Here is a 21234-nt window from a genome sequence, read left to right as displayed (position 1 = left end):
CAAATACCACATGTTCTTACTTCTAAGTGGGAGCTACAGATTGAGTACAGATTGAAAACACACAGATGCAAAGATGAGAACAACAGACACAGTGGACTACTAGAGTGAGGAGGTAGGGAGCGGGGCAAGGGTTGGAAAACTATTGGGTAGTATGCTCACTACCTGCATGACAGGATCATTTGTACACGAAATCCCAGAGACATGCAATTTATCCATGTAACACACCTGCACATGTACCCCAGAACCTGGAATAAAAGTTGGAAAAAAAGAAATGTTTACTTAAAGGAAGCCAACAAATATGAAAAAGTGCTCAACATCACTAACCATCAGAGAAATGCAAATGAAAACCACAATGAGATATCATCCTATACCAGTCAGAATGGCTATTACTAAAAAGTCAAAAAACAACAGATGCTGGCACAGATGCAGAGAAGAGGAAATGCTTATACATTGTTGGTGGGAATATAAATTAGTTCATCCCCATGGGAAAAAGTATGGAGATTTCTCAAAGAACTAAAAATCCACTACTGGGTATCTACCCAAAGGAAAAGAAATTATTATATCAAAAAGACACCTGTACTCATATGTTCATCATTGCATTACTCACAATTTCAAAGTCATGGAATCAACTTAAGTGTCCATTGATAGCTGACTGGGTAAAGAACATGTGCTAGATATACACCATGGAATACTCTGCAGCCATACAAAGAATGGAATCACGTCCTTTGCAGTAAGATGGTGAGTTTAAGGCGATTATCGTAACTCAGAAACAGAAAACCAAATACCACAGGTTCTCACGTATAAATGAGAGCTAAACAGTGGGTACACATGGACATAAAGATGAAAACAATAGACCTAATGACTCTAAAAGTGGGGAGTGTGGGAGGGAAATGAGGGTTGAAAAATTACCTATTGGGTACAATGTTCGCTATTTGGCTAATGGGTATATTAGAAGCCCAATCCCCAACAGTACACAACATTCTCATGTAACAAGCAAGCACATGTACCTCCTGAATATAAAATAAAAAAATAAATAAGAAATCAGAAATATTTGCTTATTCTAAGGTATTAAATATTCTTGTTAAAAAACTTTACTGCTTTGTATTTCATATTTAAATCTTCAATCCGTTTGGAATTGACTTTGAGGTATGGTGTAAAGTAGAGATTAAGTGATTTTTTTTCCGTATTGCTATCCAGTTAACTGAGTCCCATTTATTGAAGTGACTGTCCCAAAAGATGTGAGCAGACATGGGTAGTATATTCCTGAATGTTCTATTCTGTTTTATTGCTTCATTTGTTGTTGGGAGGTTACCATTATTAACCTAATTTTACAGATGAGGAAACTTAGGTGCAGTTAAGAAATTTGCCCTAGATCACATAACTAGTAAGTCCAACCTGTTAATCATATAATACATGTCTCTTAAGAGCAAGATTACCGGAAGTTATTACATTTTTCTAAGGAAGTTCCCAAATCAATTCTTCGAAGAATACTCCTTCCCATTGGGAAGTGGTATCAGGGATTAAGGGAAGAGGGTTTGACACAGAAAGAAGGTTCAAGTTAGACAGACGTGGGTTTGGATCACAATTCCAACACGTACTAGCAGTAAGAATGCAGGCCATTAAGCCCACCAAAATGCTTTCTTTATCTGTGAAATGAGATAAATAACACCTATCTAGCAAGGTTGGACTAAACCCAAGTCAGGCTGTGGATATATAACCTAGGGCATAGTACTTATTAATATAATTTGCGTCCGAATTCTTTGACCAAAATGCTTGAGCCTGAAGAAATTCATAAATGAATGTTATGACATATTCTGAACAATTCTGGTATATTTCGTTGGTTATTGGTTGGCTTGCTTTAGGGGTTGACTCCAATTTGAAATTAAGTTTTTGGTGTTACTAAGAAAAATAAATGGGTAGTTTTCAAAACCTAATGGGAAAGAAAAAAGGAGAAGAAAGAATAGAGCTGAGAAAATCACAACTATTAATTTTGGCTGGATACCATCATGGTGAGTCACAAAATCTAGAACTTTATTTTCATTCTACATTGCAAATATTTGTTATCTTGGGATTATGGATGAAAAATACACAGAAAGTAAGTAACTTGCCCAAGGCATTACTGTTCAGTTAATCTCAGATTAGGATACATGGCTTGTTTCTCCACTCAGATGCTTGTGTTGCCTAACCAGTTGTCAGGAACCTGTGGTCACAGGCATAGTTTTGGGAGGCTATTTATACCTCCAACAAAAACAGATCCTCTTAAAAAACATATTTGCTTCCCTCTCTTGCCTGTCACCTCCTTCTATTTTTTTCCCTTATCAATTTTTCCTATTTCATCTTTCTCTAATTCTTATGATTTAAATCTACATATACATGATACCACCTGCAGCATTTCCTTCTGGCCTAATGAAATGCTGTCTCCTGCATCAACATCAAGCAGCATTTTGGACACAAATTGATTCTGGACCAGTGAGAAGCACTTGTACAGCAACTCAATCCTGTTAACTATGGCTTTGCAAAATTATGTTGATTCAAGAGATAGTCCACAATTCTCAAATATTTGTAAAACTAACTGGTTTTCAATTTACTTTAAAACTGCATATGGTGGCACCCATCCCGTTCTGGCGGAGGAGGATGGGGCATACCAGGTCACAGCCCCATCTGGTGTCCAGATTCATCCCTGCTGTGGACAGAGACATCAGGCTGTCACAGACCGACACCAGTGGACACTTCCATCACCCTACTAGGACCCCTTGCTCAGATTAAAGACTCTGGAAGCATCCTGCTGATTATGATTCTCATGAGATGTGCCTATGGGGAGAGATAGATCTGATCCTATATTTCTTATTTGCCTACTGAAGAATAGGAGGGACTGACATTTCTTAATTTCAGTGATTTTTCAAATACTTGAGCCAATGTAATTGCTCTCAGGAGCTGGGAGGACAAAACATGGGGAAAGAAGCACAAAATTTGCCCCAGACTGATGGTTAATATGCAGAAGTCATTGAAACATTTAATTTCAGAATATATTAAAAATGTGAGGATCATTTTAAAAAGCAGGAGAGTAAGTCTTATGCCAACCATTTTTCTTCTACTTTCAGAATCTTAGGATTTTTTGTAGCTTTATTAAATGGCATATGCCTGGGCTTTGCTGCTTAATTATTCCATTTTCCTAGGAACTCTCACTCTGACCTATTCTAGGATCTAATGGCGCACTGGAATTTTAAGCATGTGATAATCAAGAAACTTAGTTTTGTTTCCTTCCTCCAATACTTCAGAAAGGAATTACAGACATATCTGGCACAGAGATAGGTTAGAAAAGATGGTCATAACCCCACTTGAAGGGAAACAAACTTGCCAAACAGGTGGAGAAAATAAACTGTTTGAGAGTGCACAAACTGCATCTGTAGTTTTGGTTAGAACATCCTGCAGCAGAGAAGATGAAGAGCAGAAGGGAAAAAATCCCCAAATTTTCACAAGCACAGAAACCCATGATTAGTGTCCTTGGGTTGACCTGTGCTCATTATAATAGTAAAAAACACACCCCTGGGTAGAGAATTAAGATGCTAATAAGACATGCCATATATGTCATAGCATGTAATAGCAATTGCACATGCACACCCAGGAGACCACCTGCAACATGCTTAAGCCAACAGCCAGGCTCATTCCCACCCTTTTTGAGTAATCACATAAGCTTCCCATAAAGGGGATTTCCTAATGTCAGAGGGGGCTGTCTTATTCTCAAGGAACCCAGTTTGACCTAGCTTGCACAGTGTCCTTTTACTTTCCAATAAATGTCTTTGCCTGCTCTTACTTTGGACTCACTCTCAAATTCTTTCATGTGGGTCAAGAACATGAAGCAGCCCACTGACCACAGCACCATCTACAACCCAGAGCCCTTCACCCTTTGGGCAGAATGCAGGATTTCTCCACCTTTGTATCTTGGTCTGAGACAATAGATGGGGCTCATACCTGGGGAGTAAAGAAAAAAAACACGGAAAGAGAAGTGGCAGGAGGTTTTTGGGTTGGAACAGGACAGGACCCTCTTAAATCTGGAAGGGGCAAAACCAAATGATAACTTTCCTTATTCCATTGATGGTATTAGCTCTCAGGTCTAGAAAGCAGAAGGTGCTATCTGTGGTCTAGAACTGGACATTTTGAAAATTTCCAGTCTCTATCCATGAGCCCCTCTGGCCCCTCCCTACTACTAATATCAATAAGAAGAAGGAGGGCTTGCCAGAACCTCTGTCAAATGCTCAAAATTCCAGGAGGTGTGTTTCTTGGCATGCTGGTTCCTAGAATTCAATTCCTGTTGGCAGTGGTTTCTCAGCGGTGCCTGGGGGACAAAGGCTTAGTGAAAAGTCTGGGCTTGTTTAATACCTTGCTACCTCTGAGGAGCTAGTGCCAGAGCTGTCTAATCACATCCCAATCACATCCCCATGGTGCTGTGAGAAAAGAGGCTTTGCTTTGGTCTCAGTGACACAGGTCAGCACTCTTGTCCACTCCATCCTCAGACTCAGCTCCATCAACTACAGATGTAGCTATAGAGTCTATTTTAAAATCTGGAGTTCAATGAACAAAATGTTAGAAGAGAAATGTAAAGTTGTAAGCGGAAGTAAAGAGAAGTTGACATTGAGGTAAATTTCATCTCTTTGTGCAACGTGTGTTACTGAGAGACTAAACTAATTCAGCTGAGTGTATATTGGGGTGACAGGGTTGAGATAATAAGTTCGTTTATAAACCTTTATGGTCAGATGCCCTTAGACTCAGCTCCTGGGGAAATCATATTTCTAACCATCATACAATGAGGGTATGTGTAGCCCATGGAGAAAACAAACAGGGCTTGGGTATGCAAGCACCACCTATATGCTAATAAGCTTATTAAATTTTACTTCCTCTACTGTTCTATCAAACACCTGAGCAGCAACCCCATACCACTGCAACCGTCTGTATATTCTTCTCCCGCTAGGCTTTTTGAGAGTGGAAACCCATGTCTCTTCTTCTATGTCTCCTAAGCACCAATGTATAATACTCATGGAGAAAATGAACAAAATCTGAAGTAGGATTCGGTGGAAGGAGGCAGTGAAAGACCACAGAAAGTTTCTTTCTGTAATTAGAAAATCATGGCCAGGTGCAGTGGCTCATGCCTATAATCCTAACATCCTAACACTTTGGGAGGATTGCTGACCTCTGGAGTTTGAGACCAGCCTGGGCAAGATGGTGAGACCTTGTCTTTACAAAAAAAAAGTCTTTTAAATAAGCTGGGCATGGGGCACACTCCTACAGTCCCAACTACTTGGGAGACTGAGGTGGGAGGATCCTTTGCACTCAGGAGTTCAAGACAGCAGTGAGCTATGATCACATCACTGCACTCTAGCCTGGGTGACAAAGTAAGACCCTGTCTTAAAAAAGAGAAAAAAAAAAGAAAAGAATTATCAGCAATGGTGAACTATTTGTTACTTGGAGAATATTTTAAATAATGAAAGAAATCAGAGAACTTTCAGAAGGTAACTGGAATGATGAAAATGTCCCATTTTGATAGGTATGATGGTTAATTCCTCATGTCATCTTACCCAGATTTCAGTGCCCAGATGTTTGGTCAAACATTGGTCTAGATGTTGCTGTAAAGATGTTTTTTAGATCTGAGGGATATTTCAATCAGCAGACTTTGAGTAAAGCCGATTACATTTTGTGGTGTGGGTGGGCCTCATCTAAACAATTGAAGGCCTTAAGAGAAACAACTGAAGTCCCCTGAGGAAGAAGGAATTCTGCCTCCTATCTTCCTTCCCACTTAAGTTGCAACATCAGCTCTTCTCTGGGTCTCCAGTCTGCCCACCTGCCCTACAAATTTTAGATTTATCAGCTTCCCTTTCCTGCTTGCCTTCCTTCTCCCTCTCCCCTCTCTCCCTCCTCGTCTCACTCCCCCTTTCTCTCCATCCTACTAGTTCTGTTTAGCTGGAGAACTCTAATACAATATGTAACAGTTACCTTTTGAGAATGTAATGCGGAATTGACAATGAACATTTTGGGTGTCAGTGCTGCTGTTGAGCCCTTGAAGTATCAAGACTAAGAACAAAAGAACAAGTCCTAAAAGGAAATGTGGGAGGCACATGGACATTTAATCTCCCTGATGGAGTACACATGAAAATCCTTCCAATGTAATCACTCCGGATCTCATTTTCAGCTGCTGACCTTCTTTAAGGGGGAAGATAAAAAATGCACCACACTTGGTCTACTGACTGATTAGCTGCTAAGGCAAAAGTGGCATTTAATCAGAGGGACATGTCCAAACAAGTAGCAAATCTTTTTTCCCCCTGACAGCCTAGATTCAGTCAATAATTAAATTTGTATTGAAGGCTGACTATATTTAGGGTACTGAATTAGCTGTTGTTGGGACTGAAAAAGAAGTAAAAGACGTTGCATCCCCAACGAACCTGCATACTAAAGGAGTCAATTTAGGATAGATCCACACATAGGTGGCAAATCAATTACAATATTTCATAAAACCACTGTTGTTAGGGAACGTCAGGTGCTATTTAAATGAATTCTTCTTGTAATCTAAACTCTTTTGTCCAATACTTAAATTTTATTCTAACGTAAACAATATTGGGGGTTTTCATGAAGTGGGTGTATTCCCTATTATTAAGGAAATCCAAAAAAGTTGCTCTATCAGTTAGTTAGGCATCTTTATAACTCCATGAATGACTTAGTAGAATCACTTAAGAAATAGGGAGTTTTAGATGAATAAGACCTAGACTTTTTCCCCTAATGGTTAATATCCTACATTGTATAAAGTTTATGTTTCTTACCATAAATCTTAATAGAAGTTTATAGTTTATTAATTGTTACTGAGTCCAAGGCTTTTATTTTACAAATATCAGAACTTAGTTCCTGAAGTTAAAATGATTTGCTCATAGTCATTTTTAGCTAGTCATGTTAGTGAGTTAATCTAACTAGTCACACAGCTAATTATATAGTAAAGTAACTACCCCAAACCAGTTCTAACTTCAATAAATAGGTTGCTATTGTTTAAACTGCCAAGGTTATTGGTCAGGGTGACTGGGAACGGGGTAACTGACCAGGTAGGATCCTTCACACAGAGCCCACGCCCAAAGGCTGGTCAGTTCTGGTCCAGTCTTAGGGTGCTGACCATTCTGCGGTTTGTTAAATCCTCAGAGTCTAATAGTGAAGAAACAATAACTTCCAGCCTCTTTGGCTCCAGTTCATTTCTGGGATACAGGTATCCAGAAAGGTAGATCAGCTATGAGTCAAACCTGTGGGTTTGGTTGACGCCGGCCGGCCAAATTACTGAAACAGAAACTCAACTTCTTTTCATATAGGAAATATTTTAGAAATATGCATCAGATAGCAGTAGCTACTTGCAATACTGCTTTTGCTTTTGGACTGTTTAACAGAGAGTCCTTTAAAGTAGAGTTGAAATTCAAGAGTTGTTCAAGGAGTCTCTTGAATGTGTAACCTAGACCTTAAATATGACCTAGAACCAAGTGGCTTAGAATTTTAAATCTACACTTCATCAAAATCTTAACTTTCTTTTCCACAATCTTAAGATCCAAATAAGCCCTCTTCAGTACTGTCAAGTTGCAGACTGTAACTGTAGAGGTATCCAAGATAAGTTTTACTAGGATTTATACCCATTTCCATGCATGATGTAAGAATTGTTTTGCAATTATTGTTGACTGTTACTTGTAAAACACCATTTCTTCTTTATGTTAATACTGAATCTCATCTGTTATTTTCACAATGTAATTTCTTCTAATTCATCAGTAATTTCAAACCCCTTAAGAATTAGGTTAGAGATGACAGCACATCAATATATTAGGAAAAAAACTGATGGAACTCAAGTGCCTTTGTAAGAATTAATGTAATTGGTGACAGTGGGCATGGGTGGTCCACCAAGTGTTTTTTGCCCCTTCCACCTGGATGCAGAGTGAGGGGCCAAAAGCCTTCTTTGTGTGGGAATAGGTTGGATCTTCCCTGAGAAGGAATGACCTGTAAGAGACAAGGATTGCTGTGGCATAAGACCAGTTTTAGTCCCCAGAATGTCACAAATGTATCAGTGTTATCTCTGGAGTGGGGCACATCTTCAGTTGCCCACTGCTCAGAACACAGCACAGTCTCTAGATCTTTGTTTTCCTCCTACATAATATCTAACCTATATTATTGGTTAGAGACCAATGTGGCCTTTTGTCCTCACACGGTACACAATCCCCATCTTCTTGCTGTGGGCTCAGTGCCCTCTCCACACTGCCTTTATGCACCACGTTGCCATTCACGATTACTTCAGTGACCCAAACAAGAAGAGAGTAAAATGCCTCCTAACATATTAAAACATCTTTACAACAACATCATACATAGACAATATACTGATACACTCATTACATTCATTTTCTCATGGCAACAGGATATTGCGGGGTTTTTTGGGGATGGATTTGGGATTTGTTTTAACTTTATCCATGTGGTTTTCTATTTTCAATTTCCTCATGTTCCCTTCCAATTATTAACTGACTCTTCTTTAACTTTCCAAAATCAAAAACAAAAAACTATGTGCTTGGAATCTCAGCTGCTTCTGCCATCCTACAGAAAAGGTCTAACTTATTTGGGTCAGAATTTCCTTTCTCTCTCCCACATGCAGGGAAGTCTATCAACCATTTGGCTTTGTAAAGAGCAAGATAGTCACGTTTGCTTCTACTGAGTCTGGTTCTTTTTACTCATATTATTGGTTACATTCTTTCAGGTAGCAAGGAAGAAAGTGCTGGAAATTTAGAAGATAGGCTCCATGTAGAGGGCAGATAGGGAGGAAATAATCCCTGAGCCAGTGTCTACTCCAATTTTGTCACTTCCAAGGGTAGGATGTCAAGAGAGCAGAACAGAAACCTTGTCATTCAAGATGTGCTAGTGACCCAGGTGTGGTACTCTCTACTCATTCATTTCTGTGGCAGTTTGAGTAATACTCTGTGTTTGTGTTGAAAGCATAGGGCAATTAGTGGTATTTGGAAAATGACTGTGAAGAAATGAGGCTGCTTTCACAAGTCACAGGTCCTCACACTTTCTTTTTATATGTGTGAAATGAAGGTCACAGCTTAGATCTAATTTTCATTTCTGCCCGGAAATTCTAGAATATCAGGGCCGGCTGCGAGTCCAGTTGGTTTGAGGACATTCTCAGACTCCTGGGAGAAAAGGCAAAAGCAACTTTAGATTAGATGGTCAGATTCCAGGAGGGTGGGGTCACTCACCAGGGCAGAGGATGCATCCAAGGCAGTCGTCAAGCCTTTCTCACAGGGAATCAGGGCCCAATTAGAGGAATTAGCTGTAAGCTCTTTTAGTGTCAGAGATGGGAGGGACAGACCAAGTCAGGGGTCAGTGGGAAAAGCTGATGTTCAAACAGCAGAAACACCCTTCACAAATGGTCGTTTCCAAGGATAAAAGTCAAGTCCACAGGGTCTCAGATCAGTATCACACTGGATCAGGTTGACAGCAGGATGGGAATAAGTGAGCGGAATATGATACTTGCTGAGGTTACTGCAGGGTGTTGGTTGTTAGAAGGAGGTAGACGGTGGCTTGGGTTGGAGCCACTCAAAGAACTGGAGACAGGACAACCGAACAGCAGAACACTGAAAGAGGTGTTCCATATGGCAACTAGTAATGACCTTAAAGAACCCTCTGGCCTGAGTCTGAGACAGTCTTGTCAAGGGAAATCTCTCCAATCATGAGGTAAGATCCATCCCAGCACTCCCATCCCTAGAGAGTCTTGGCAGCAGTTGGACAGAAAGTAGCAGCCATGGAAGGAGGGGAGTTATGAGTGTCCAGACAGCAGCAGATGGTGGTCAACAGACAATGACAAGAATGTGGGCACATCTCCCCAGCAGAAAAGACACAATAACCACTGAGGAAAATCAAATGCCTTCAAGATCTTTGGGAACTAGGGAAAGAATCCTGGGTGGGGAAGAAAAGAATGTATGCTTCCCCAATCTTTGATTTTCTCCTCAGCTGTTGAAGCCCCACAGAGCAAGGCTAAGGGAGGAATTCCTCAGTTTCCAACATTATGCTCCAGTCTCCTCCCTCCAGGACCAATACACAACATATTCTCCCACAGCTACCACTGTGGCCTTTGTTCATCTAAATTATATTGAGTCCCTCTCCTACAATCAATCATTCCATGACCTCTCATAAAACCTCCAAGACAAGGTTCAGTGTGACCTGGCTCCTGCCGCCTACCTGAATCTTTCACATGCCTCCTGCTCAGCTCCCATGAACTCCAGCCACACTGGCAACCTTTCTGTCCCTCCACAGTCAAGGCTCTTTCTCACCTCGAAGTGTTTGTACTTGCTCTTGCCTCACCCTGGAAAGCCCTTCCACAGCTCTTTGCATGACTGGTTCAGTCTTCACCTCTCAGGTCTCAGCTCAAATGTGATGAGCTTTCCTTACCTCCCTATCTAGATTAGCTCCCCTGGTTGGGCACGGGGGCTCACACCTGCAATTCCAGCACTTTAGGAGGGTGAGGGGGGAGAATCACTTGAACCCAGGAGTTTGAGACCAGCCTGGGCAACATAGGGGGACCCCGTCTCTAGTAAAAATACAAAAATTAGCTGGGCATGGTGGTGCACGCCTGTGGCCCCAGCTACTTGGGTGGCTGATGTGGGAAGATTGCTTGAACCTGGAAGGTCAAGGCTGCAGTGAGCTATAATTGTGCTACTGCACTCCAGCCTAGGCAACAGAGCAAGGCCCTGTCTCAAAAAAAGGGAAGATTTACACTCCCTGCAGTGACTCTTTACCACAATGTTTGTTTATTTACTTTTTACTATCTCTTCTGAGAGCAAGTGCCTTTTATGTCTTGCTCACTATATCCCAGAATTTAGTATGGTGTCTTGTGTATAACAGATGCTCCAACGAATCTGTATCAGTTGAATGGGTGAATGAAAAAATTCTCAGTTAGCAGTGGGGGATAGGATGGGAGAAGGGTAGGATCTTCAGGTCTATGTTTGATGGCAGTGATCTGAAACATTACTGCCTCATTCTTCTCCCAGTAGGGCCATCCTTTCCCTCTCTCCTATTGTCTCTAGTCCCTTTACCTATTTATCTGAGCCCAGGGTAGACATCAGCGGCTGGTACGAAGTTCAGGCATAGAAATGAAGCAGGTTCCAGGTTCTATAGGAGAAGAAAAGTACCTTTTTCTCTGCTCACCCTAGGTTCATGGCTGAGACCCCTATACCAAGAAAAAAGCATACACATTTATTTAATGTGAGTTTTACTAAAGCTGAGTATAAGTTTTATTAAATCTGAGTGTATTTTATGGTAGGTTTGAGGAAGAGTAGATAGTGGTGAGGAAATGTGATAGGATGAAGGAGTGGCATGATCTAATGGTAAACTGGCACAAGGTGTCATATTTTGGGGGGGTAGCATGTCCCAAACCCCATCAGTTCTCTGATATAAAGGAATTGGCAAGTCCTCTGTGACCTTAAAATATCTATTCCATCTACTTGCCACTTATCTGAAGTCCTTCCAATAGATTGACCAGTTATGCCTTTGAGCTAAGACACTGCCTCCTGGGGCCTCTTTTTCCAAGTGGAAAGAGCTCTGGGCAGGGTTTGACAAGAAAAGCTGTCACAAGCTCCCAACCATGAACCCACAGAGCATGCCTGCAAGCTGCCCTGTCCCGGGGACTCCATGATATTGCTTGGGACTGAACCATAACCACGTGGCTCTCCTTTATCAGATATAGGAAGACCCAAGAGCCCACCATTCCTACCCTAAGATAAGAAAAAGCCCAGTAAGGTACAACATCGTTGTTTCAAAAAACCAAAATGTTTGAACTGTAGGGTAAAAATAATAACCCCTAATAGGTTCTTATTGAAACTGATCCCTGTTACAAAAGACAAATTAAGAAGAGAAAAACAAACAGAAGTTCATTAACATGTATATTTCATATATACATATCTTTGTAAATCTATGTTCTGCTTTTAGGAAAAAAGAGGAAAGGCAGAGAGTGTGCCTGTATCCATTTCTTGTTAATGGCCTTCAGCTCAACATTCCTTCATATTTTTGGGAGGCATTTGCTGATATCCCACAAAAGTAAATGGTAAACAGAACCCAGCTGGGGCTATGACAGAGCCCAGAGCCAACTCAGCTACATTGATCAAACTGACTGGGCTCCTACACAAGTGGCCCCACTGAAGCTGTCAACCAACTTTAAGTGTTTCACCCCAACAAACTTGTTCTGGAAGCCTTCTCTTTCACAGTGTGAGAATAACAGGGCTGGATCAGATAATAGCCCTGAGCATGACTAACCTGCCTTGCATGTGTTTTCGGTCATGCAAATACAAACATTGACATTGACATAAGCAGTTCTGCCCGGGCCAGGACTGTTCTTCCTCTGTGTCTCAAATTACTTTGGAGGGTTTCCAGCAGGAAAATCACTGGACCCTGAATTGACACTACTCTTAACCAGCACATTCTGTGCTGGCATTTTAGATGTAACTATCAGTGTTTGTAGATGACACTTTGAAAGTCATTCTCTTTGAGAGGCAACACTTTCCCCTTTCTTTCCTCCTCTTAGACTTTTCATTTCTCCTTTGCCTACCTTTAACCCTCTACAACACACACACACACACCCTCTGCCTGCGTTCCAAAGCTAGCCTCACCGACCTGAGACATCAGTCTTGAGCCAGGCAGTCAGTTCTCATCCCTGTTGACCTGCGTGATTCTGCCAGCCCACTGTCTAGGGGACTGGGGATTTCCACCAGGGTCTCCAGCAATTATGGCTAAAGTCTTATTCGAACCCACACTTGTGCAAGTTACCCAGAATGTTGAAATAGTTTTTGACTTTGTAATTCAAATTTAGGCCTTTAAATGTGTCAAGCCTACTTTTCACTTACGATCAAAAATTTTGCTTTTGTGTTTTCTTGCTTTACCAGGCAGTCACTAATAGGAATGAAGCTTTCCATTTTAGGAGATCAAGTTTTGTAGGAGCTTATTTTTATTGTAGTTCATGATTTTTTTTTTTTTTTTTTTACAGTCTTGATTTCATCCAGGCTCAAGCAGTATGACCGGAACAATTCATTGATAACCAACAAAAGAATTAATTGTAAAGAAAAAATGTAAAGTCATAAAAGAAAGTCAAAGGTTGGCCCTTCTAACACAGCCATTTTACAGACAAAGAAAGCCAAGTTAAAGACTGTTCAAGCAACATGACCAAGGCATACCACGGTATAGGACTAGCAGAGATGGCCCAGGAATCATGGCCTGCCATCTCCAACCCCACCTTATTTCTCCTGTGTGGGATGACAGGGGTGCTTTGGCCAGGAGAGCCATGGGTAAAGACTACACAACTAGCATTGTCACTTGGGATTATGTTCAGTTGTCACAAAACAGGAAACGCATCACAGTATTTTAAACAAATTAGGGATATGTATTTTTTTCCATGAAAAAAGAATCAAAAGGTAAATAGTTCAAGACTGTCCTGGAGGCTCCACAGCATGATGGAGTAATTCAGGTTCCTTCCAGCTTCCTTGCTCACCTTCATTAGGAAGTATCCATAGTCTTCCTGTTGTCAGGATGTATTTCCAGTTGTCACATCCATGTTCCAGGCAGAACAAAAAGGGTGAGCTAAGGGAAGCAAGTTCTCATTCCCACTGAGTCCCTTTTAAAGAACTTTCCAAATTCCGCACTCTATGCCTTCTGTTTACTTCTCACTGGCTAGGCCAGTGCCATATGGTTATTTCTAGCTTCAGAGGAGGTGGATACGTGAGCACTCTGGATAAAAGTAGGGTCTATGAGTAGGGAAGAGGGAAAAAATATTCTATAGGCAATAGTAGTCTCCCCAAACTGGGGAAGACTGGCCCTAGGAGCCACTAGGGATAAATCTATTCTATCAAATGGGAGGAAACAGGGAGGAGAGGAGCCAAATGCAGTGGAAAATCCTTAGGTTTAATTCTACTTACTTGCTTGGCAGCCTTTCAAACAGTTTATCCCCCTCCTCTTTCTTTTTTTCTTTTTCTTTTTTTTTTTGAGATGGAGTCTCACTCTGCCACCCAGGTTGGAGAGCAGTGGCATGATCTTGGCTCACTGTAGCCTCTGTATCCCAGGTTCAAGTGATTCTCTAGTCTCAGCTTCCTGAGTAACTGGGATTACAGCTGTGTGCCACCACGCCCAGCTAATTTTTGTATTTTTAGTAGAGGCGGTGTTTCACCATTTGGGCCAGGCTGATCTCAAACTCCTGACCTCAGGTGATCCGCCCATCTCAACCTCCCAAAGCTGAGATTACAGGCATGAGCCACTGTGCCTGGCCCCTCCCTCCTCCTTAAGTGCCTATTTTTTCCTTGGTTTCCAGGAAATCATCTGGTTTTCCCCTGTAGTACTGCCTATTTCTTCCCAGTCCTGGCTACATCCTCTTTCCCTTCCTGACCTCTAGCACCAGAGAAACCTAGGATGTAGGTCTCAGATGGCTTCTCAATCTATGTTTTCTTCCTGGAGCTCTCATCCAGCCGCATGGCTTTATATGCTTTTTTTTTTTTTTTTTGAGATGGAGTCTCCCTCTGTCACCCAGGCTGGAGTACAGTGGCACAATCTTGGCTCACTGCAACCTCTGCCTCCCAGGTTTAAGCAATTCTCTGCCTTAGCCTCCCAAGTAACTGGGATTACAGGCACCCACCACCACACCCGGCTAATTTTTGTATATTTAGTAGAGATAAAGTTTCACCATCTTGGCCAGGCTGGTCTTGAACTCCTGACCTTGTGATCCACCCACCTCGGCCTCCCAAAGTGCTAGGATTATAGGCGTGAGCCACTGCGCCCAGCCTATATACTTCTTATATGCCCCAATTTTTATCTCTACCCATGTCTTCAACCTTCTAGTCTCATTTTGCTGTCTGCCTGAAATTTCTACTTAGATGTTTAATCGGCCTCTCAATACTAACGTGTTAAAAGCCAAATTTTTAATTTAGCCCCCAAACGGATTCCTCCCCGACTGTTCTCCATCTCCATGATATGATTACTATTTATAGGTTCATGCCAAAACCTGTGTCATCCTCGACTTCTTTTGTTTTCTCTCATCCCAGTGCAAGCCCTTCAAACTGTCTCCAGAATCCGACCACCTCTCACTCCATCCAGTACTGCATTCCTGGCCCAAGCCACTATCATATCATCTCTTGCCAGGCCTATCCCTCCTAACTGGTTTCCTTGTTTCCATTCCTGCCCTTCTATAGTCAATTCCTCACACTGCAGCCAGAGTGAGCCTTCTAAAATGGAAGTCAATCAGAACAAGGATCTCTGAGGAATACTTTTAAAAAGAAAAAAGAATGGAGTGTAATCCCATTCCCTGCAAGAATGTTATGTGTCACACCTTATCGGCCTTAACTACTAGATATGTGAGTTATTGGCCTTAACTACTAGATTCCAAAACACATATATACCCAAAGTTTTGACAGAACTTTGACAGTTCAGGCTGTGGGAGGGCTAATCTCTGTCAGCCTCTGAGCCACGCCCTGAAGCCACGCCCATCTATGCTGTCACTGCTCTCTAGCATTTAGGAACCTTGCATGTTTCATGAATCTCCCCTGTGTTGGTCAGGCTGGGTCTCCCAAGAACCTCTTAGAGAAAGGGAGGCCTCAAAACCGATTAGACTTTACATCCACAAAGGCCTGCTTCCATCCTAACTGAGCAACTACACTGTGAGAATTAGACTCTAAATGAAACTGGAACTCATTCATTATGGGGTTAACATACCTCATCTATTGAGAGCATTCCCTGTGAGATTTGTGCTAAAAAAAAAAAAAAAACCTCTTTGTATAACAATCAATGTGATTTGTGAAGTCATACTTTAATCATCTCTTTATTTTAATCATACGAAATAGTCCTCTTGAAGGCTGGTACCTGGCTTATAGGATCTTCCCTATCCTCTCTGTCTCCATTCTTTCGCTTGTTCATACTTCTCCAGTGACACTGGCCTACTTGCTGTTTCTTAAATATACCAGGCATATTCCTGCTAAGAACTTTGTATAGCTGTTTCCTATTCCTGGAATGTTTTGCCCTGTGATCTCCACATTGCTCTTTCCCTCAGTTGATTCAGGTCTCACCTCCAATGTTGTCTCTTCAGAAAAGTGGTCCCTGCTGACCTGATGCTTACTGTTCTTCACCCCCTGACTCAGCATGATTTTATTTTCATAGCACCTATCACTGTCTAACACTGTGGCACATATTGGTTAACTGTACACTCAATGAAAGCAGGGATTTAGTTTTGTATAACACTTTATCCCCAGTGCCTCTTGTATAGTAGGTGCTCAATAAAGATCTGTTGAATTAATGAGTGAATTCATAATAGAGGAAAAAAAACCTTTAGGAGACAGTAATTATGACATGGTTTTTGAGTCTTTCTTAGAGAGGCTTATATAGTGCTTTAGAACATTATTCTTTTTTTTTTTTTTTTTTTTTTTTTTTTTTTTTTTTTTTTTTTTTTTGAGACGGAGTCTCGCTCTGCCGCCCAGGCTGGAATGCAGTGGCCGGATCTCAGCTCACTGCAGGCTCCGCCTCCCGGGTTCACGCCATTCTCCTGCCTCAGTCTCCCGAGTAGCTGGGACTACAGGCGCCCGCCACCTCGCCCGGCTAGTTTTCTGTATTTTTTAGTAGAGACGGGGTTTCACCGTGTCGGCCAGGATGGTCTCGATCTCCTGACCTCGTGATCCGCCCGTCTCGGCCTCCCAAAGTGCTAGGATTACAGGCTTGAGCCACCGCGCCCGGCCAGAACATTATTCTTTAGCCCACAGGGAAATCCCAAGAGACAGGTGGAGTAAGCTGGCAATACTGTAATAGAAATCCTCTGACGAAAGACATAACATGCCCTATTTATGTTAATGCTAATTCCTTACATCTTACAATAAGTACTGCTGACTTTCAACAATATAATCCCTATCCAGCAGGAGATGAAAATTCTGGAAAGTAGAATGGAAAGGCATTGTTCATCTTCAAAATGGCATTGAAAATATAATGCAAGTCTAAGCCCAAGAAACATGAGAAAACATTATGTTCACTGAGGCTGCTGCTGATCTTGAATTTTAGGAACAGACCGAGTTCTTCACATCAAACCAAATCTTGCAGGTGGAATGAAGATAGGATAGACTTTCTGACCAAGCCACTTCCTGAACAGAGACTTAGGGTGATTGTGAGAAGGGTTCATGCATAGAGTACAAACCAGTGTATTCAAATGGCAAAGTGAGAAATAGGAGCAATTAGCCAGATGACAGTGGTTCAAGAAGACCTTAAAATGTCAGTGATCCATAGCAAGTCAGGACATCAGTGACAGGGAGAAAAATACCCAAGTATGAGTGGAAAAGTGCTGGAAGAAAAAGTTACTAAAGAGTCATTGCTGTTAAAGCAACAGAGGATGCTCTGTCTTAAAGGTGTGTTCAGGTTTCTCAAAACAGCATTGACAAACATGGGAAGAAAGTATTATAATTAACAACTGTTTTTACTCTTATTTTAGGGTAAGGAAAGTTCTTTGCTGGATCAGATATAAACTCCAGAATCCACAGGTAAAAATAATGAGAAATTAATTACATAAAAAATACTTCGGGAAAAAATTCATTAATGACAAATAGAGGACACACAATGACAAACTGGGAAAAATATTTTACCAATATATGACCAAGTGCTAATTTCTTAAGTCTGTAAAGACCCTTAATAATCAATAGATACAAATAACATGCCAAGAAAAAAACAGACAAGGGCAGAAAAGAAATTAAATTGCTTGTAAACATAATAATTTTGAACGAAGAAGCTGAACTCATGGGTATATATGCAAAATCTAATTTTCATTTTTCTAAAAGTTGCTGTTAACTGTGGTCTCTCGGCCCACCCTCCCCCTCTCTGTTCCCCATCTACAGCTGTTAACAGTCAGATAACTTAATATCTCAAACTACCTCCACAAGTATTTAGTTAAGACAATCCTATTCACATTCTTACATTTCAGTCTTGTTCATTTATAACATTTTAATCTCCTATTTTTTGAAAACCTTAATTTATGAAACTTCAACATCATAACATCACATTCCCCCCCATCCCCCTCCAGCACAGGCTGGCTTGGTGACTGGGAATGGCCTACACCCCTTTTTCTGCCCTGTGACTGGTAAGGAGCGGGGGGGAATGCTTCTGCCAGGCAGATTCTCTTGGTTGTCATCACTTCTCTCTTTAACACAGATTGGTCTTGGTTTCCACAGGGGAGATGGCCGAAGCCAGTTTTCCAGGGCACTGGTCATTTGTTTCTTCTAGGGAGGTTTCTGTCGGGGGCTTCTTCTACAGAGTCACAGCTCTGGGAGCTCTGGCTAAGGCCTGACCTCTTCCTCGTCCCCTCACCTGACATCCCCACGTCAGCCTCAGTGATGCTAGGTCTACCCCACCTGTCCTTTCTGGTGAGGCTTTCCTCTGCTCCCTCCCCTCCCCATTCCAAGGGAACATTCTTATGGTGGGATGGGAGGTTAGAAAGCACTACCCGCTATGGTTAAGATCTTTGTAATGATTTATATTTTGAATCTTAGGGGAAAGCTTAAAACTGGCCAGGCGCGGTGGCTCACGCCTGTAATCCCAGCATTTTGGGAGGTCGAGGCAGGCAGATCACGAGGTCAGGAGATCAAGACCATCCTGGCTAACACAGTGAAACTCTGTCTCTACTAAAAATACAAAAAATTAGCCAGGTGTGGTGGTGGGTACCTGTAGTACCAGCTACTCAGGAGGCTGAGGCAGGAGAATGGCATGAACTTGGGAGTCAGAGCTTGCAGTGAGCTGAGATTGCACCACTGCACTCCAGCCTGGGTGACAGAGCGAGACTCTGTCTGGAAAGAAAAAAAAAAAAACTTAAAATTGTACAGGATCTGGATTTATAAGTGTCTTTTAAAAAATCTTAAAAGCAACAACCAAATGTATGAGCTACTTGTGAGCGGTTTTGAGGGACTAGGACAGGAGGTGGTGAAAGTATGAGAAGGCTCTCCATGCATCCTTTCCATCACAGCAGCCCAACCACTACCTACTCCAAAGGTAGCAAAACCTTAAGGTGGAACTGCTCTTTTAATTGACTGGCCAGTAGCCTTAAAAGTATACCCTGATTGTAGACTGCCTCCTTTCCTTGTCTGTATCAAAATTGTTTCCAGTGAGAAACCCACTGTACCCCCAAAGCCTCAAGCTTTGCAGTTTGTGTCCAGAGAAGAATGTACCTGCCCATTGAAATAAACCTTAGCTCACAAAGTCAAGTAGACAACAAACCCCATCTGTTTTTAAAATATATTCATTTGGCTTTCATTCTGAGTTCCCATGAAGCTAACCTGGCAGTAAATTCTACCTCACCCTTACTTGAGGCACCTCCAAGTCCTACTGCCTGGATAATACCAAGTTTCCAGTGCTGACTTAGTGCAGAGGGAGCTGTATAAACTTTGGTTTATCAATTTTATGTCCAAGAAAATGCTATCCATTGTCCCTGGGGGTATGGCAGCTTCATTGGATTTACTTCCATTCTACTCTTAGACCATAGCAATCTTTTTGGTGCTGTGGCTCGAAATCCTAGGAACTGTGACTTCTTCCACCTGGACTTGGCAAAGAGCAGTAAGTCCCTGAGACCTCATCACCTTCTCAGGGCAATGTTCTGAAGCAGAAGCATGGCTCTGCTCGTCCAAGACCATAGGTCTCTCTTCTCTTCAAGCCAAGGGGTATCTTTTCCTTACCTTGATCTTCTCAGTCTGTCTCCCCACAATGCCTCTTTCCCTCATATCCTAATCTACTCAGTTGACTTCAGTTTCTAGGAAGCGCAAAAGGTCTCCAACATTCCACATACCTTCTCTGAAACAATGACACACAGAGAATACCATGAGCAGGAATGGGAGGTAGAGGAGTTAAGAAGAAACAAAAATATGGAGAGAATAAGAATTATACAAGTGGCGGGGCTCAGTGGCTCACACCTGTAATCCCAGCACATTGGGAGGCTGAGGCAGGCGGATCATGAGGTCAGGAGATCGAGACCATCCTGACTAACACAGTGAAACGCCATCTCTACTAAAAACACAAAAAAATTAGCCGGGTGTGGTGGCAGGTGCCTTTAGTCCCAGCTACTCAGGAGGCTGAGGCAGGAGAATCACTTGAACCCGGGAAGCGGAGGTTGCAGTGGGCTGAGATCGCACCACTACACTCCAGCCTGGGTGACAGAGTGAAATCCTTTCTCAAAAAAAAAAAAAAGAATTATACAATTAATACGCCAAACTATTTCCAACCAAGTCTTGTTCTTGGGCTCTGTTTTCTCAGTGCTTATGTCACCAGACATGTGGAAGACCCCTCACAATGTGACATCCGGCAAGTTTCCTAAGACATATGGTCTGCTGGTGTGCAGTTTCATAAATGGTTCCCTTATATGTCAATCTCAGTGTGAATAAGACTCCAAACAGGATGGTGAGAAGTAAGAAAACCTCATTTCAAACAAGCTTCTTTACCCTTGAAGTCTGTGAATTAACCTATTTATCTACTCTGAAGCTTTCTCTTTGGTTGGATGCACAGTCATTTAATAGTAGAATAATTGGACATGAGTAGATTGTCTAAGCGCACAGGTAATGGGGTTTAAATGTTCCTTTTACATTCTCCTTCTGGCTTGCCTGACTAGCTGCCATTCTTGATTCAGGATGAGACTTATGTATAAATAGGCAGGTTACAGCATCATCTATTTGTGTGAACTAAGGAGTTCAAAAGTTTTACCCCAAAGAACAAAATATCTTCTCTATCTTTGGTTGCGATCTGAAATTCTACTAGTTTACATTTATTTTCTTTGTAATATACAATGCTTCTGGGATAGCTAACGTGTCCGTTTAAAAATGCACATACTGTTCTTGGGAAAGAGACCACTTTTATGTAATGTGATTTTATGTGATTGCTTTGAATTTGAAAGAAGCTGCTAATGCCCTGACTCTCCTAAAGCCTTGGGGGATGTTGACAAAGACTACTGGGAAAATGCTGTGTAACTAATACAATGGTGGTCTTGACATGCTTGTGGCTAGCAAATAAGACCATCTTTTAAAAAAAGTATCCATAATTCAATGACACAGAATCTTCATTCCTTAGATGAAAAACCGTTTTTCTACCTGGTTTACCTACTCAAAGAAATCTCCGAAAATCATTGAGTAATGTTTACCTGGTCCATAGGTTCTTCCTGGCAGTTATTTGTCACCTCTGCCATACTCTGAGCTGCTGCGC

This window comes from Papio anubis, chromosome 4, assembly GCF_008728515.1.
Source record: "Papio anubis isolate 15944 chromosome 4, Panubis1.0, whole genome shotgun sequence".
In the NCBI taxonomy this organism is placed as follows: Eukaryota; Metazoa; Chordata; class Mammalia; order Primates; family Cercopithecidae; genus Papio; species Papio anubis.
The sequence above is the reverse complement of the archived record's forward strand: the minus strand, read 5'-3'. Positions refer to the sequence as shown.